The sequence below is a fragment of the Cheilinus undulatus genome, linkage group 7 (genome assembly GCF_018320785.1).
Source record: "Cheilinus undulatus linkage group 7, ASM1832078v1, whole genome shotgun sequence".
Classification (NCBI taxonomy): Eukaryota; Metazoa; Chordata; class Actinopteri; order Labriformes; family Labridae; genus Cheilinus; species Cheilinus undulatus.
This window is the reverse complement of record NC_054871.1, coordinates 45563383-45573585: the sequence shown is the minus strand read 5'-3', so window position 1 is coordinate 45573585 and position 10203 is coordinate 45563383. Positions and strand designations below refer to the sequence as shown.

General features: G+C 40.4%; 1 long non-coding RNA gene across 1 annotated transcript in view; it reads left to right on the top strand.

Moving 5' to 3' along the window:
- The first annotated feature begins 1275 nt into the window (after nucleotides 1-1275).
- LOC121512779 overlaps nucleotides 1276-10203 on the top strand; it is a 32705-nt gene continuing 23777 nt past the window's right edge. The window contains exons 1-2 of the long non-coding RNA XR_005992138.1: nucleotides 1276-1333; nucleotides 3214-3599. This is a non-coding gene — a long non-coding RNA (uncharacterized LOC121512779). The remainder of the gene's footprint in view (nucleotides 1334-3213; nucleotides 3600-10203) is intronic.

Sequence of the window (10203 nt, the reverse complement as noted above, 5' to 3'; positions counted from 1 at the left end):
TTTTTTTTTTTTTTAAATCTTAACACTCTCGATAACTTGGAATATGGTTGCTGTAAACATGTGAAAACACTGAGATCTGCATATGGCTGAATTTTGGATTGAGTCCTTTGAGCTACAATCTGAATTGAGGAAAGCACTCACACCATTAGCCTGCCTCTCGACCTTTGCTGACCTTAGAAGAAAAGACAGAGTCTGCTTTCTGGCTCAGATCTCTGTTGTGATACTTGATCCATAGACCACTTTAGCTGATAGATTTGGCAAATTTACCTCACAATGAACAAAAAACAGCATTTAACTGACTGTTAACTTTAAATAAAGGCAGTGACATCAGCTAACAACAGACTGTACTGAGATGAACCGCTCTGCGATTTTATACTGTAGTGTTAGAGGGGCGGGGTCATTCCCCACTGTGGACTCTCGACATCATGAGCCAACATATTAGCCACATTACCCACATACAACCAAGCCAGGAAAAAAGGTGAAAAACTCTCTAAAGGTCTCAATCCAAAATTCAGTCACATGTAGATCTCAGCATTCACAGCAACCTTATTCCAACATACCCTATTCCAGCAGGGTCTTTAAATCTGAGAAGATTGTATTTCTCCTGAGTGGGCGTGGCTTCAGCTCATTCAATAGACACGCCCACACCATCCTGGAGCAGATTTTACTGCCTCATTTTTCATGGTTTTTGAGCTTAATTTTATAAACTAAGAGATGTTTTATTAGACTGAAAATTGACCTGGGGTTTCATAACACAGTGACCTTTTATACAAAAAAACTTAAATATGGATCTATTTTCACTTTACAGGGTCTGTAATGTTAAATCCATCTTTTTATAAAAGTTGAATTCAATCAGGAGAGACATAACACAAGTTTAAAAGTTTAACATTTATACTTCTTTAGGGATTAGACTCCATTGTGATGGTTTCATAAACTTGAAGGAGTGGCAAGGCCAACAGGAATAGGCCACCCCCCTTACAGGGTCTACACAGGAAAATCTGTGGAGTTGTTTTTCCAGAGTAACAAATATTTCACTAAAAAATAGTCAATTTGACTCTTTTTAAAGTGTATTTATTACCAGTCACCACCAGAGTTAAAACACAGATGAAATTCTGCTTGAGTAAAAGTTTAACAACACCCACTTAGCTGTTTTATTCAGCTGCCATCACTCATGGACAGTCACGGCTGCAGCTCGTTGGGAGTCCCAGCTGCAGATGATCATTGGCATTTAAGACCTGCTCACCTCATGATGAACTTTTAGACACCCTTGTACACCACAACTTCTAGTCAGGTGACCTGGCTCCTCTTCAACCTTTAAATCGAGTGATTTTTGGTGAGTGCCTCATCTAACTCCATTTTCTCCTCTTTTCTGCAGTGTTAGTACACTCACCATGTTTGCACTACTGTTATCGTCAAAGTCTTTTAACCTTGCTACCTTCTCTCGTGCTTTTCTCCTGGGTCCTTGTCATAATGTTCATCATTGTTTCTTTAATATTAGAACTTTAAGTCTAATACCTATATAGATTGATGTTCCTCTGTTATAGTTGGAAAAGGAACAGAATTATTTGTTTACATTAAAATGCAGCTCTACAGGGGAACATCGGTCTATTTAGAGTAAGATACAGCTCTTTATAAATCCACTTTTCTATAATGAGTAAAAAACGTCCTATACAAATAAAAAACAGCTCTGAGTGCAATTCCTGTAGAGTTTTTTAAATTTAATTCACTGTGGAGTAATAATCATCATCATTTAGTGTTAAATAAGAATAATTTTTAGAGTACAAACAACTCTAAAAATATCACTCTGCAAGCAGAGCGAAATTTACTCCAAATGATATACTTTTCAGAGTAAATGTATTCAATTTGAGTTAAATTTACTCAGATAAATTTATGGTGCAGACACTGGTAGTTGTGTTGATGAGGGATGCAGGGTCAGATGAGGGGTAGACTCCTGACAATCTGGGCCAGGACACCAGTCCTCTGAGGATCTGGACTAGATTCTGATGAAGTGAATAGAGGTGGCTGGGGTGGAGGAGGGTTGCAGCGTCCTCACTGAGATGACAGGCTGACTCTAAAAGAGAGAACAACAGATTTAAATGTGACAGGTGCATGATGATTGGTCAAACAAGGCTGTAGCCAGGTCTTAAGAAAGTGAATGCCCATAATCAGCCAATCACCAGAGCAGGAAGAGAGAATAAAAGAAAGAAGGGAGATATATGAGCAAGTGGGGACAAATGTATGAGTAAGAAACGATCTTCCTGTTTGAACTCATGCGGAGCTCCCTCACTTACTTTTGCTCTTTTACAAGCTACTTGTGAAACGCAACAGTGGCTGTTCACAAACATGTCATCTTTTACTTTAAAACGGTGAATTAGCTCTTATTTACAAAGTAACAAGTTCACATACAGTATATGACACAATGGTAAGACAGTCTTGGTTGGATAACTTCTTTTGTACAAGTTTTAAAAGTCCCTCTGGTTGGCACCACACATCTTTGACAATAGAAGCAGTGAGAACTGCACTCCGTCAGCTGTTTGCAGGTTTTATAGTCCACGCTCACTCATCTCTGATTAAATCTGGGTTCCCCAGGAGTTTTAAAACCTAATGTGTAGGAAGAGAGTGCTGAGGATGGTTTGAGGAAGGCCTCCTCTTCTTCCTCTGTGCACGTTTGTGGAGACAGGTGCACTGAGGCTGAGCAGGTTCTTACCGTCTTTCACCACGTAACGTTTCTCAAAGACCCATACACATACAACTTGTCTGATCGTCCTGCTGAGGTCTTTTTATATTGCATCATACTTCAGCTGCATTATTCATGCTGGTCTTAATGGTCACATGGGGTAACTGAATGTTAACAGGCTTCTTTTAACTGCTTCAGATCTCCAGCCTGAAAGAGCTCTTGAAGTCTGTTTCCATGGCTCAAGAGTCATACCTTAACCATATATGGGAAAGATATTTTAGCACAGTTTTCATCATTTTTATTAATCAGGATGCAAATCACAATCATAACAACCACTGATTTGCAAGAGACTATTTCATTTTCATTTATTCACTATTTTGGAAGCAAGTGTGTTTTTGCACATTACCCTTAACTATTGCATCAACAATTAAGAAGTGTTGGCAACAGGATGAGACCCCCTGATTGGTTGGTTGGTTTATCAAGAAAAGGGTAAAATAACGTCAACATTTATAATTTTTTTTGTCTGTATTTTCTAGACACTAACAAAAGAGGCAGAATGGAGAACGGTGGTGCAGGGTTTCCAGGAGAAGTGGCAGTTCCCTCATTTCCTTGGAGCCATAGATGGGAAACAAATATACATCCAGCCTCCAGATAACTCTGGAAGTACCTTCCACAATTATGACGAGCTTTTCTGCAGTTCTCATGGCAATAGTAGACGCGAGCTACAAGTTCATACATGCCAGTGTTTCAGATGCAGGGCTGTTCAGCCAGTCAGAGCTCTGCACTGCCATGTTTGCTGAATTACCAGAGCCCCTGCTGGACACCACGACAAACATGCCTTCTGTCTTCATTGGTGATGAGGCATCCCTCTCCGGACTGACCTGATGTAACCATACCCCTGCTGGAACCTGGACCATGGACAGTGAGTACTAAATTATTGTCTATCTCTCTAAGGGCAAGGCGTACAGTGGAGAATGCATTTGGAGTTTTGACCAACAGACGTGTTTTCCTTACTCTTGAGCCTAACAAGGTGACAACAATCCGCTCCCAACATACACAGTTTTCTGAGAGAGCCTCAGATGCTTACCTACCCCCTGCCTTGGTCGATACAGAGGATGAGAACCACAAAATCATAAGTTGGGCACGGTGTAGGGATGCACAGCTTCCTTCTGTGCCCATAAAGAGCAGAGCAAGAAATGCTATAGCGACGAAGAGGCAGAGAGATCAGGTGAAGGATTACTTTCTGTCTCCTGCTGGATCTGTCCCCCAGCAGGCAAACATGGTTTAGTTTAGGTTTCTGAAAAAGCTACACAAATGGTATGAATGCTGAGTTAAGATAGGTATAAAATATGCCTTAAAGCTGTTGTTCACTCTGTAATTTGTTGTTTATCTATGTTAACATTGTTATTTCATATAGCAATATTTTCAGATCCATTAAGCTTTCAGGAAAAGTGTTAAAAATACAAAGAAGACCCAAAGGCTGTACTATAAAGCAGGATTGTTATGTTTACAATGTAATGGAGTAAAAGTTTAACCTTTGTTTTGTATCTGTTCAAGCTTTCTGCCCCCCAGGGATGTTTTTTTTTTTTTTTTTGTAACTTAAAGGGCCAGTGGATGCTGATCCTAACCTTTTAAAGAATACTGAAGGAGGAATGTAAAGTTTAACAGCTAGCTTACTAGTTTGTGAAAATAAATAAAATAAAAACTAACTGCCTACTCTATCCAAATCTAAAATCAAAAAGGAAAAGCACCCCTAAATCCTAGTGAGACTAAACAATACAAGCAATCCTGAGATGTATGCGCATGTGAACTAAACTAAACTAAATTCCTGGCCCAATCTTAGTCACAATTCAGAACAATTTACTAAGATAACCAACTACAGTTAACAACACACACTAAAGTTCTAGTTAGAACAATTCAAAGTTAATATCAGTGGCTATCTGGACGAGAGGCATGGCGGCCCCAGACTGGTGTTTCAGGAAGCCTTTTGTAGGTGCAGGTCCTCTCTGATTGGCTAATTGCTTTAGTTCAACTTCACACCAATCAAGCTTTTCAGCTGGCAGCACAGGTGGATGACATTACCTGAAAATTACAGCAGACACAAAAACACACCCACATACACACACAGAACACTCCACAGAGGTTGGTCTCACACACAGGAGAGGGGGCGTGGCTGGGGCTGTAACACCTCCGCACAATCAACACAAACATACACAGCAAAGGAGTAGGTGTACTCTCAGATGTTATTCTAGGCTTGATCCAAAAGACAGCTGGACTTGGTTGAAATTCCCAAAGATGACTTTGTCTGCCGAAGCCTCTCGTCATTTAAGAACCTGAAGAATCTCAACCAAGTCCAGGTGCCTTTCTGATGATCTACCATGCACTGTCTGATAACTGAGACCATTCAGACCAGTAGAGAGAGGTTTTTCTCTCTACAGCTCACATTTCTCCAGTAATGTCAAGTGGCTCACTTTTGTAGGTGTTGACATTTGTTTTTTTTCTGAACGTAGGTAGGTTGAAGCAGGTGCCTGGCGTCATCCTGCCAAGGTCTCATAGGAGTGTATATTGGGGGTGTTGTGTTTCTTTCTTTCTTTCTTTAGCATTTGTTTGACATGGATACACAGTAACATTGCTGCTGTGATATTTAATCATACACAGGTCTCAGATGCACTGCTTTAAGTGTTTATAGCAAAGTGCTAATTTTCAACACCTGTCCATGGGAGGCTTTTAAAGATTAGAGTTATAAAAAAAAGAGAAAAACTAGAAAATAACAGAGAGACCTAAAACACAGTACATCAGCAAATACATCAGAGTTAAAATATCCAAGCCAGATAAAATAAAAGTCCAATAAAAAAGCTGTATTAGAGATGGTTCCTTCAGATAAACATGTATTGAAGCATGTGTTTTATATGTGGGAACAGTATTGTTGCTCCTTCAGCCATGATTTAATACCGTTGTTAAAACCTTTAAAGTTATGTTGCATTTTCAGCTCTGTCGGTGGATTATTCCAGAGTTTTGCTCCTGTGACAGAGAAGGCCGATTGTCCAAAGGACATTTTGTGCCTTGGAATTCAACACTTACCATTAACAGAAGCCCGTGTGTTTGCTCGATTAGAGTCCTGGTATCTGCTAACAAATTCACCAGACATAGATGGAACTAGACCATGTAGACATTTAAATTTACATTTTTTGGGACTGAATTTGATGAAGCTCTCTGCTCAGCCTCTGCAGCATCATATATCTTGAAAGTATGCTCCTACGGAGTCTAATTTTCATCGCTGTATCTTTGATTTGTTGTAATTCACACACAGCCTGCTTGCCAAAAATCTCATCTACATCTTGACTGGCACTAAGCAGTGTTTGAGACACATTTCTCAAAATCTCAACCTTCTCTACCTCAAGTTCTAGCTCAAGTTCATTTTTTTTTTTTTTTGCTTCACGTGCCCTTTAAGGCCGCAGGCTTATGACCAGGCTGTGATGTACTTGTCTTGGACTCCTGCTGGGTTGTAGATGACAGCTGCAAACTAGAGGTAGCATTATCAGACGTCTCCTCCTCCTGCTGATTATCACTGTCCTCTGCCATGTCTGGGCTGGCACTGGCAGACTGCATATTATCTACCTAGATAAGAGATGTTAGGAGAAATATAAGCAGTGAAGGAATTTAAACTGTCTCTTCTCGCTGACAACCTACAGTACATTCCCCTCACAGAAATAAAGTATGGTTGGCAAATTTAAAAGTGATTGATTGTGAAAAAGAATCATGCTGGAATAAAGCCTTAATCTTATTACTTGTTTGTAGCAACTGTACTGTTATCTGGAGATGGTGTCATAGATATATATATAATACGCTTTTATGCCTTTATTCATAGAGGAGGTAGGAGATAGAGTCAGAAGATGAGAGTTGGGTAGAGACCTGCAGGAAAGTAGCCACAGGTCAGACCCAAATCTGGGCCACCCTTGTACATGGGGTGTGCCTCCATGCACTAGGGCATCTGTGCCCCTACATAAATCATTTTGAGATTAAAAAGCATTGGTCCATCTTGTCTTATGTATGATCTATGTGTAAAAAGAAGCTGTTTGGCAAGAGGACTTACATTCAGGGTGATATGAGTGGGCCTGTGGGTCACATGTGGACGCGTTAAGTCCAGGCTATTTAAAATCATCCTCTGCCTGGGTGTTGGTTCTTTGTGGCCACTTCCTGTTTTATTTGGGTCGCAGTAGCTTTCGAAAATTGTGTCCTGTAGCTTTTGTCTGGACCTCTTCAACTAGAAAGCATTTTTGAGAAAGAAAAAAAATGAGTCCTCTCAATGTATAAACATGTTTATGTCAATTCACATCAGTTCAGCTAGCATTAAAATATCAGTTTTTAGAAAGTGTAGCTCTGTTCCACCGCCTGTTGGTGACAGAAATGTCTCTAACCACATCCATTGAGCCTCCCTTTACAACTGAAAGCTATCCTAAAACAAATGCAAGAATATCCTCTCTAAAGATATCATTCATTCTCAGCCATTCCCAACCAAAATTAAAAAAATAACATTAGCATGAAAACACCGACATGTAAAAGGCATATGTAATCTAGTTCATTATCATTAATGTTATATAGTCTTTTTTATTAAATACAACGAGGGGTGTGAATTGATGATGAGAGCATGGACTGTTAGCATAATACCTTCTAGCACCGGGTTGATCAAGTGCCTCTGCTATTTGGTGCCAGTTTTTTTCCTTTTTGACTCTGCCAGGCTCGTCCTGCTGTTACTCTCCACAGTTCAACGAATTTGCTGTTTCACAACTCCATCTATGAACAGCTGCAGGTCTCAGTTTCTTTTACATATTTGTTTACCTATGAGCACGAGGGGAAAAAAAAAAAAAACGCTGTTATTACATTGGTCAGCTACAGGATCCATGTCGTTGACGTCACGTTGGGGTGTCAGACTAGACGAGAATGGCAAGGAAAGTTCTGCTACATGCTAGTCTTGTTGAATCGTGGTTGTGGGGAAATCACAGAGTTAATTATGTCACACTACCGTTTGCCATTACCAACGCTCAAAATCGGGCCAGAGTTTTGACGATGAGCTGCGATGTTGCAGTTTGGCTAAAATCTGGCTGAATTTGTGTAGTCTGAGGTGGCATTAAGAGGTATCAGGGACAACTGAAGCAACAGTGGCGTGCAAATTGACACACAGACAGACAGGCACATGGTCAATTACAGTAGTAAGATGAATTTAAACATTTTACTCATGAAATGATTAGCCTGCATGGATCTACTTAGGCAACTAATTCCAACTGCAAACTACAAGACGTTGATAATCCCTGACTTGCTAGCTGAGTTGTAGACATGAGGATACAACTGATACCAGCTGTACTGATTTGTAAGATTGTTCCTCTTGGATAAACCCAAGACTGGATTACATATTTGCAATTTTTCAACAAAATCACACATGAAGTCTCAGTGGGATGGGTTGGTAAAGATTGTCATGTGACTAACCTCACAGGCGCGTAATTGATTATATGCCAAATAAAAGGACAGGAAAAGAAAGCAAAGAGTGAGAGGCAGACTCTGTGGTAGAGTCAGTCAGCTTTTAGTCAGAGGGATGGACGTTTGGTCCCAGCTACTCCTGTCCACATGCTGAAGAGTCCACTGAATTGCTCCCAGTACAGTTATAGGTTGTTTCCACCAGGCGGTCCAGCTCAGTTCGGTGTGGAAAGGCACGCATTTTTTTGTGTTTCCATAGAGCTACAGTTGGAAAGGGTCCCAAAAAAAACCCTGTACTGTCCCACTTTTCGGCACCCTTCCGTAGGGGTACCAATCTTACCTATCTACCCAAAAAAGGGGAGCTACACACAACAATAGGGGGGTTGCACTGACATCAGAGCACGACACAGCTGCTCGGCTTCGAGCTGCAAAACACGGAAGTCTGCTCTGTGAGAAGCGGCGAAAACTGGAGAAAAATAGACTTATGTCTGCATTAGTCAGAGATATGTGGACTCAACAGAGATCCAAACTGTTTCCTAGTCTGTGGATATTGATATCTGGCCACAAATCAAGTTTCCTGACGTTTATCTGGAACTGCTTTTAAGTACACAAAGCAGAGCCTGAATGCTCACATCAGCCTGGTCTATCCACGATGGATGTGAAACTAAATTAATGCTCAAATTTTGTGATTACGAAACCTTAGAACAGTTCATTCTCTTTGTAACTAGTTATCAATCTACCTCTTACTTTAGGTAACTTGTGAAAAGATCGCTCTGTGGTTGTTGAACATGCATTTCTGCAGAGCGCCAGACATGACATGGTCAAAAAATAAATAAATTAAATTGTTGCCACAATATAGCTATAATGTGCACACCAAATACTAATTCATGGCCACAAAATACTAATTTGTGGCCACAAAATAAGTATAATGTGCACACATAATACTAATTAATGATATTATTATCATTCGTGGACAGCTGGGTAAGCAAATTGAGTGCACCTTCCTATCCTGGCGTCCAAGTCGCACCTCCGCCGGTAAAGCAACCTGGCTCTCAATATTCTGTTTAAATTCCTCTCTGTAATAATGGTTCCTCGCAATGCCAGGCTTTTCAGAATATCTTTGTAGCTCATTCATGGACTGAAATAAAATTCAATCATACTATCCCTGTCCATCGTGTCGCTTTAGCCCTTCTACTGCCTCTACCTTAGACCTCAGAGAAGGTGCGCTCGATTTGCTTACCCAGCTGTCCAGAAATGACATTGATATTATTAATTTGGCCACAAATTAGTATTACGTGCGCACGTTATAGCCATATTGTGGCCACAATTTCATTTTCTTGTCTTTTTTTTGACCATGTCGTGTCTGGGGCTCCATAGATTTCTGACTCAGTCTAGTTTGGCTTAAACGCCAGCTGAACTTATACTTTATTTTCAATGTGGCGAATTCTCACAGTACAGCTCTAAACTTTCATATTGTATTGTATAAACTGTTTTAGACTAGATATATTCCCACATTAACGTATTGCTACGATTCGAAGCATTTCTGTACACGTATTCCATCAGCTGAGGATCTGCTCTGACTGCGGTTAACATGATTAAGATGTAGTTATCTTTTTAAAAAGCACTTTCAGCTGAAACAAAGCTGTTTAATGGTTATTCTTTACTGATTTCTGTCACTCATCCTTTCTACAACTCTGTGGCTGGACCAGCAGACTTACGCTGACTGTGACGTCACATGCATAGCTTTTACAGCCCCACCAAACTTTTTGGGGGTTTAGCGTACTAAACCATACCAAACCGTACTGAATCAAATCAGACGCCCTGATGGAAACAAGACTTTAGTGACGTGTGAATGGGGTTACTTATGACCTCTTCCGCAGTCACTGAATGAATGTGTCATGGTGGACGGGTGCTTTCCAAGGTAAGTCTGATTACTGTTCTCTATTGAATACTCCATGTAGAACACTGGAGCAGAAGAAGAACAAGAAGAAACTGACTAAAGAACCTTCTCTTCTGCTTGTTTATTGGTGGCTTTGATGGAGACATAATGCAAA